At 49.9% G+C, this 7,412-nt stretch overlaps 1 long non-coding RNA gene across 1 annotated transcript; it reads right to left on the bottom strand.

Moving 5' to 3' along the window:
* Positions 1–3,993: 3,993 nt before the first annotated feature.
* Positions 3,994–7,159, bottom strand: LOC127685969 (uncharacterized). The gene is made up of 3 exons (XR_007977960.1): positions 7,028–7,159; positions 6,533–6,692; positions 3,994–4,468 (listed from the first exon to the last, which is right to left on the bottom strand). It is a non-coding gene; the product is annotated as an uncharacterized LOC127685969 (long non-coding RNA).
* Between the last annotated feature and the right edge of the window lie 253 nt (positions 7,160–7,412).

Genomic DNA, 7,412 nt, shown 5'->3' with positions numbered 1-7,412 from the left:
GTCTGGCCTAGAGTCAGCTGAAGAGGGGGCTAGTGAGAGCCTAGGGTGGGGGAGCTGGCTTCCTGCAGAACTGAGTTGTGGATCAGCCAGGAACTGAGCCTGGGTCCTGTCCCTCCGTCTACCTCAACCCTGGTTGGATGGGACCAGCAGGTTTATAGCCTCCTTGGTCTTTAGTGGGTTCGGAGAAGCCTCTCCTAGAGCAGGTGACTCAGTCCTTCCTTCCCTTCCCTCGTCACCGTGCTCAGGAGTGTGGCCGTGAAGATAACACCTTCATTTGTGTGAAAACATGGAAATATTTTCCCTGGAGAGGGACACAGCTCCGCAGGTTTATGGCAGCCATGTTAGCTCGTGTGACTTGGAGGAAGGTCGCAGAAGTCTGTTAGATGCAGCTTGAAGAAACGCTGGCAGAGCTCCCCGCTGTTGGATGCTTCTCTCTGGGGTAGCTGCTGCCTCGAAAGACCTGGCTCCTTTACCATCGTAACGTCTGCAGGTGGCTTTCCTTGTCGGTTCTGTTGGCATTCTGGGTCTCTCTGTCCATTCAGGATGACATCCAGCCATCTGTCTGCTAGGCTGGGCTTCCCTCAGCACCTCCCAACCTGCCTCCAGCCATCACCTCCTGCCCCCGTCGGCATATTCTTCGCCCTTAGCTCTGACACCAGTTTGCATCAGGGCTCTCTACTACTTCTTCCCAGGGCAGAGCACCCAGGAGCAAGACAATACTAGGCTTCAAGATACGTCAGTGTGGACGACAGGGTGAGGGAAGAGGCTGCCCACAGAGACAGCGCAGATGGTGTGGAGATGCGGGTCTCTGGTCCCCTGAGCAGGAATCCTGAGGTCTGCTGCTGGTTCTCCATTGCGTCTCCTGCCACCAAGGCTTGCATGTGTCTTCATGAGGACTTGCTTGTGTTCCTGGGACCTCTCATTGTTCCTCATCCACTATCAGTCAGAAACCAGAGAGCCCCTGCGTCACCTTGGTTTCCTTCCCCTCCCTCACCTCCACCTCTGCCCACTGGTACTCACCAAGAGAACATGGTACTCACCAAGTTCTGTTCCAGCCCGGTTTGTAGATTAGACAGTCTATGGGAGCTCTAGAGTCTTTCTATTTTGGTGTCCTAGCTATCACCAGCGGAGGCCTGCTGGCTGGCCTCCCTCTGACCTTCCCACCCCACGTCCTCAGGTGAGGAGTCTTCTGCATCATTCACCACAGATCAGGGGCTGGACGTTTCATCCTAAGCTAAGCTCTGCTGCTGAGCCTGAAGACTCCTCCCCAGGTCACCCACATACAGGGCTAGCTGAGCTCACAGAGAAGATAGGGAACCTGGATGGCTTTGAAGTCTCTGGGACCTCAGCAGTGTAGACATGTGGCCCTTGCTCAGGAGGATGAACCTGGCCTTGTAGCAGGCTTACTTTTGGATTTTTCCTTGTGGTTAGCTACTAGCTTTATATTTATTATTGTTGTTGTGGGGGGTGTGTATGTGTGTGTGTGTGTGTGTGTGTGTGAGAGAGAGAGAGAGAGAGAGCGAGCGCGAGAGAGCGCATTTGAGTGAGCACAACACTGGCTGTCATTTTCAGGTACTGTCTAGCTTGCTATTTTGGCAGGAGGACTTCTCACTGGCCCGGACCTCATGGATAAGGTGGGTCCCTGGCCTCTCTTGTGTTCACCACCAGGACTGGGACCTGTGCCTGTGTGCACCATGTGCCTTACACCAGGTCTCTCAGGTTCTTGCCTTCACCCGCTGACTTACCTCTGCCGCTCCTGTTGTTATTTTTCTGAGGCAGGTGTCTAGCCCAGGCTGGCCACATGTGGCTGGGAAGCGGGTGACCTTGAACCAGGGACTGTCCCGCTAGCCCTTCTCTACTGTGCCGCCACATGCAGTTTTATGCAGAGCAAGCCCAGGCTTCACACACCCGACACTGGGCAAGCTGTGTGCCAGCTGAGCTGTGTGGCCAGCCTGGAGTAACTATTTCAATAATTCTGCTGAGTATTTGCTATCTCAGGCCACCTGGACAGTAGTATGGTGACTTTGGTAATGCTGACCACAAACAAAGTCCCAGGCTCTGTGTGTAGGAGCAGAGGTGACCCTGGTTGGCCAGGCTAGGGTTGAGGCTGGAAAGGATTTTTCTGTCTTCCCCAGCCTCATACTTCCCCTGCGACTCCTAACGTGACCAACTCCATTGCTGGCGAACCTGTCTTCTGGTTCTGTCTCCAGAAAGTGCCTCCCACCCAGTTCAGCAAAATACCCCCATCTAGTGGTGACTAAACCATCTGAGCGTGTGTGATCATAGCTTCTAGTAGTGTATACAGTCAGCTCCTGATGGGTTGGGGTCCAGCATCAGGCTGCTTCTCAGGGGAAATGACACCCCTGCCCCACCATCATCAGGAAAGGACAGACTCTAATAGGGCAGACTCCAGTGTAGACTCGTAGACTCCAGTACAGACTCTATTACTCCAGTGTAGACTCGTATACTCCAGTACAGACTCTAATACTACAGTGTAGACTCATACTCCAGTACAGACTCTAATACTACAGTGTAGACTCATATACTCCAGTACAGACTCTAATACTACAGTGTAGGCTCATATACTCAAGTACAGACTCTAATACTACAGTGTAGACTCATACTCCAGTACAGACTCTAATACTACAGTGTAGACTCATATACTCCAGTACAGACTCTAATACTCCAGTGTAGACTCGTATCCTTCAGTACAGACTCTAATACTACAGTGTAGACTCATACTCCAGTACAGACTCTAATACTACAGTGTAGACTCATACTCCAGTACAGACTCTAATACTACAGTGTAGACTCATATACTCCAGTACAGACTCTAATACCACAGTGTAGGCTCATCTCCCTGCCTTCTGCATTTGTTGCTTTTCTGAATCTGTGAAATTTCCTTTGTGAAATACTTTGATCTTTTAAGGCTAATTCTTAACTGTCATTTCAGCTTTCCTCAACTTTATTATCTTAAAAATCTCTGGGTGGACAGTTTTCTCCTCACTCCATTTGAGTTATTCTTGTAGTTCTTGGGTAGCGGGGAGGGTACCTCATCTTGAACAAGCAGGATTATTGACAGTCCCAAGCAGGTCTAGGTCATCTGGGGTCAGTGAGACCAGTCTCAGCCACCTGTGTCACAGAACGATCTGGAACCACTTACCATTGGTGCTAACATCTAAAGCGCTGGAGTCCTGAGATCCCAGCTCAGCTCCAGTGGCTTTAGCCACATTGGTGATTGCAAAACATTGTCGTTTTCCTCGACTCTGTAAAAATAGTGAGAGCAGAAACTATTTACTGAAGTTATGTTCTGTGTAGATCAGTGGCTCTCAGCTTCAGTCAGCTGGCATCCGAAGCCTCAGAGAACTGCTCAAAGGGAGGTAGCCGGGCTCACCCAGTTTCTGACTTGCTAACTTTGGGTCCCAGCCCAACGGTTTCAGCTTTAACCAATCCAGGTGGTATTAATGGTGCCAGTCCAGAAGCCACACATTGGCCACCACTGCCCCATATCCAGCAGGAGCTCGAGGAGAGGTATCACTTGATCCTCACAACAATCTTGTAAATGAGAGGTCATCCCCCTCCTTTCCATGTGAAGAAACAAAGGACATGGGCTTGGGCAACCCGAGGGCGAGGACAGCAAAAGGCAAAGCCAAGATGTGACGCTCAAACCCTCGTGGGTCCTGTCAATCATCCTGCATCGTTTCCAGGTCTCAGAATGAGCGAGGTTCTCACGATCCTTTACCAGCCTGTCACGGAATGCAGGGCTAGCCTCCGCCCAGCACCTTCAATGCTGTGGATAGAAGACTGAGTCCTCTGTGGTTTCACCTCTGCATGAGATCTTGGCTTCCACAGGCAGATGCTCTGTTGACCCGTCCAGCAGGTCCAGTTATTCCCGGGTCCCGAAGGGGCACTACCTGAGGGTCAAAAATGGGGGGAGAGAAAAGGGAAGCCAAGCACGCTAACAAAATCAGAGTCAGTCTGGGTTGTGTCAAGGCTTCATTTAATGTCGGGGAGGTAAGTGGGTTTTAAGGCTTACAGAGAAGGAATTAACCTTCACACCAGACAAAGGAGGGAAGGGCAGAGACACCCCTAGGGATTGAAGCAGGAAGCAAGGAGATCATCTGGTCATCTGGAGGGGACACTCGGAGTTAACGCTGGAAGGTACATTCCGCCCTTAGGGCAGGAACACCTTGTGGTATTCTCGGGAATCTTCTCACACTGATAGCTCATAGGGAAGGCTCTAGTTAATTGTTCTTCCTTCTCGGCAGCCGCCACCTTAAGGCTGTGAATAAGTCCGAATAGCTTGGGACGGTTCCCCACACTCTGTTCTTGCTCCAACTTAGCCAGATGTTTGCTGAGATGCTGCTCTCCTGAGAAGGACGCAGAAGCAGTCCTTCCTTCTGTGCTGAGATGATCCTTGATATTCACAGCAGGCTAGAGTTGCCCCAGGATGAAGGGTCCTTCTGCCCTGGGAGTGGGGATGGAGAGGGATGTTTGGGTGGAATAATGTTGTCTACATATCCACCAAGCTCTGCTCATCCTGTGGAGTCTTTCCTATACGCTGCATGCCCAGGGCTGCTGCTGGGTTTAGTCAGAGCTAGACCTTGGAAGTGACTGGGTTGTGACAAGGGAGGCATTTCCCCTTCCCCGTGCTGCGTCTCTGGCAGTGATTAAGCATGATATAGGATCTTGTCTGTTTGCTTCCTCACGTGTGTAACACATTCCGTAGAGTAAACTTCCCCTGTACTAAGAGAATCTGGACTGCTTTCTCTTCCTTCCACTGGATCCTGGCTAATGTATCCCTAGCTACGATTTCCCCAGGCTAGTCACTTCGGTATTCTAACTTTTACCCACTTTGTTATTAGGATGGCTGCGCCTCTGGTTCCTCCAACAGCCAGGACCATCGCGAGGGTCATCACGACCAATTTAAATCTTCAGTGCATACTCTAGCACTTTTCAACACGCTCAGTGATGAGTGGGTGGATGGACGGACGGACGGATGGATGGATGGATGGGTGGATGGATGGATAATGTAACTCCTCTGAATACCAAAGTCAGAGCTTACTACTGTCAATGTTGCAAAGTAGCTAAGAGTTGCCCAGCCTCTGCTTGGAAAGAGGTTCTGAGGGAGGGGTGTCTGGGAGCAGGAAACAAACAACTGGAGGTCAAATCGTGGGTTGAAGCTGGTGGCCTCTGCTCTGCTCTCCCATCTTTCCAGTCTGCTTTCTCTCTGTTCTGTTTTCTCTGGAAATCTCTAGACAGCTCTCTCTCTATGTTCTGCTGGAGACTGTTCTCCAAGTAGTTCCTCTCTTACTATCCTAAAAATTCTCTGGCTAGCTCACCTCCTACAGCCTTTTATTTTGTGTATCAATCCAATCATTTACTCCAGGTTTCTTTTTGATTATCCTTGGAATCAGCATCCCTTGACCCTAGCCCCTTCATTCTTAGGAAACAGCAAGCACACATTTTCTTTTAACATTGCAAAAGAATTCAGAGATCCGCCTGCTTCTGTTAAGCAAAGACAATAAACTAGCTGGGTGGGACCCCATCCTGAAATTACTGTTTCTACTACACCTGGACCTAAATTAGCTCCGTCCTAGGCTGACCTTGAACTCAGGAATCTGCCTGCATTTGTGTCTTTTGGGTTTTGTATCTTTGGGGTTTTGCATCTTTTGGGATGTGTATCTTTCTGACAAGTTGGCTCCAAGTACATCTGCTTTTGTTCATTTAGACCCATGAAGCCCCTCATAATTCAAACTGAATCCTTGTATTTTGCATAGTTGAAAAATTATATAATTTTGAACCCATGTTTTTAGGTTCTTTTCCACAACCTTAAGGGCTGCCTTGAAGGTCCCAGCATTTACCATTTTTGCTGACACATAGCCACACCTTCATTCATCTCCTGGACTCATGCTGTCTCTGATTATCATGGAGTCATTACTGTTAATAGGGAGGACATTCCTTAAACAAGGATTGTAAAATATGTACCTTATTATACAAACAAGCCCTACACCCCAGCAGCCATTGACACTTGTGGAGGCCCACACCTGCTAGCCCTGTCCCAGGGCCAGGAACCATGTCACTCTATCCCACCAAGGCCATGCCGCACCAGCAAAGAGTCAAGATGGGGTAAAGTCAATTATGCCTTGCTTTAGACCCCAGTATAAAATAGTGATAATGAGTCTTAAGCGTGAAATCCAGCTTGCAGGCCTTTCATTTTAAATTGGAGGGTGTGTATCAGCTCCTGGCTGCTGCATTCTGAGTTATCCCACAACTCAGGGATTTGAAACAATGTATCTCCTGAGACCATGGGTTACAGCTTGAATAGGTCTCACATTGTCTTGAATAGGTTCCCAATTGTCTGTTAGGGAGCAGTTAGTGGGGGTGGGGATGGGGTGGGTAGGGGTGGAGTGGGTGGGTGGGATGATTTGGGGGTTGGGTGGAGGGTGAGGTGGGGGTGGGGCTGCTGATATTGGCTCATGTTTACAGTCTCAGAAGCAGCTGAGATGGAAGGGGCCCCCTTCTCTCTTACCACTTATTCTCAGAGGCTAGCCTGGGCTTGTTCCAAGGCAGCATTGGACGAAGCAGGGTGAAGGCCCAAGGCTGACCGAGCTGAAGGCATGGACAGTAGACAGCCTTACTTCTGTGTCTTCCTTTTCAAAACCCAGCTGGCGTGCAGGTCCAGATCAGAGCTGGGGAATGCAGATTCCCCTCTTTATGGAAAGAGCTTTGGAGCATCTGTGCTTATATTTAATTGCCAGGCAGCCATCACTCTCATTACAAACATCCTCCAGTGTATCATTCAGTACAGGTGAGTTTAAGTACCACCTCCTGCCATGGATTTAAACGGTGACTCAACTCCTGGTGGTAGAGAGAGAGAGAGAGAGAGAGAGAGAGAGAGTCTCTGCTTTGCTTAATTTTTGGTTTGACCACCAGATGGTGGCATTGTTCAGTGTGCATCGCTCAAGAACAGCACCAAATTCCACCCCAAAACACCCTGAAAACCATGCAAGTCCTGGGTCTCCACCTGGCTGCCTTCTTGTATCCAGAAAGGAAGAGGCTTCTTGTTCTCTCCTGGCCGCGCTGCCTCTCTCCTCCCTCTTGGTGATTCTCCCTAAATTAGACATCTGGTCTGCCTCTTAAGGCCAGCTGAAGATGGCCCCCTCTGGCTTCCGTAGGTTAGTGAGGAGATGCCGCAGTCCCTCCTCCTTCCGGCCCATTCCTGCTCAAGCTGCTTGCTGGTTCTCCTCCAAATTCATTCTGAGTTGGTTTTGTTTATCTTGTACCCTGAACCCCTGAGCCAGAAGAAGGGGAGGTTGCACTTCCAAACCCTGAGGGTCTGTCCAGCTTACCCCTAAAGCTCTCCCCCACTGTGCCTGGTGACTCCTGGGCTGGAGATGGGACAAATGTTG

This window comes from Apodemus sylvaticus, chromosome 1 (genome assembly GCF_947179515.1).
Source record: "Apodemus sylvaticus chromosome 1, mApoSyl1.1, whole genome shotgun sequence".
Classification (NCBI taxonomy): Eukaryota; Metazoa; Chordata; class Mammalia; order Rodentia; family Muridae; genus Apodemus; species Apodemus sylvaticus.
The sequence above is the reverse complement of the archived record's forward strand: the minus strand, read 5'-3'. Positions and strand labels throughout refer to the sequence as shown.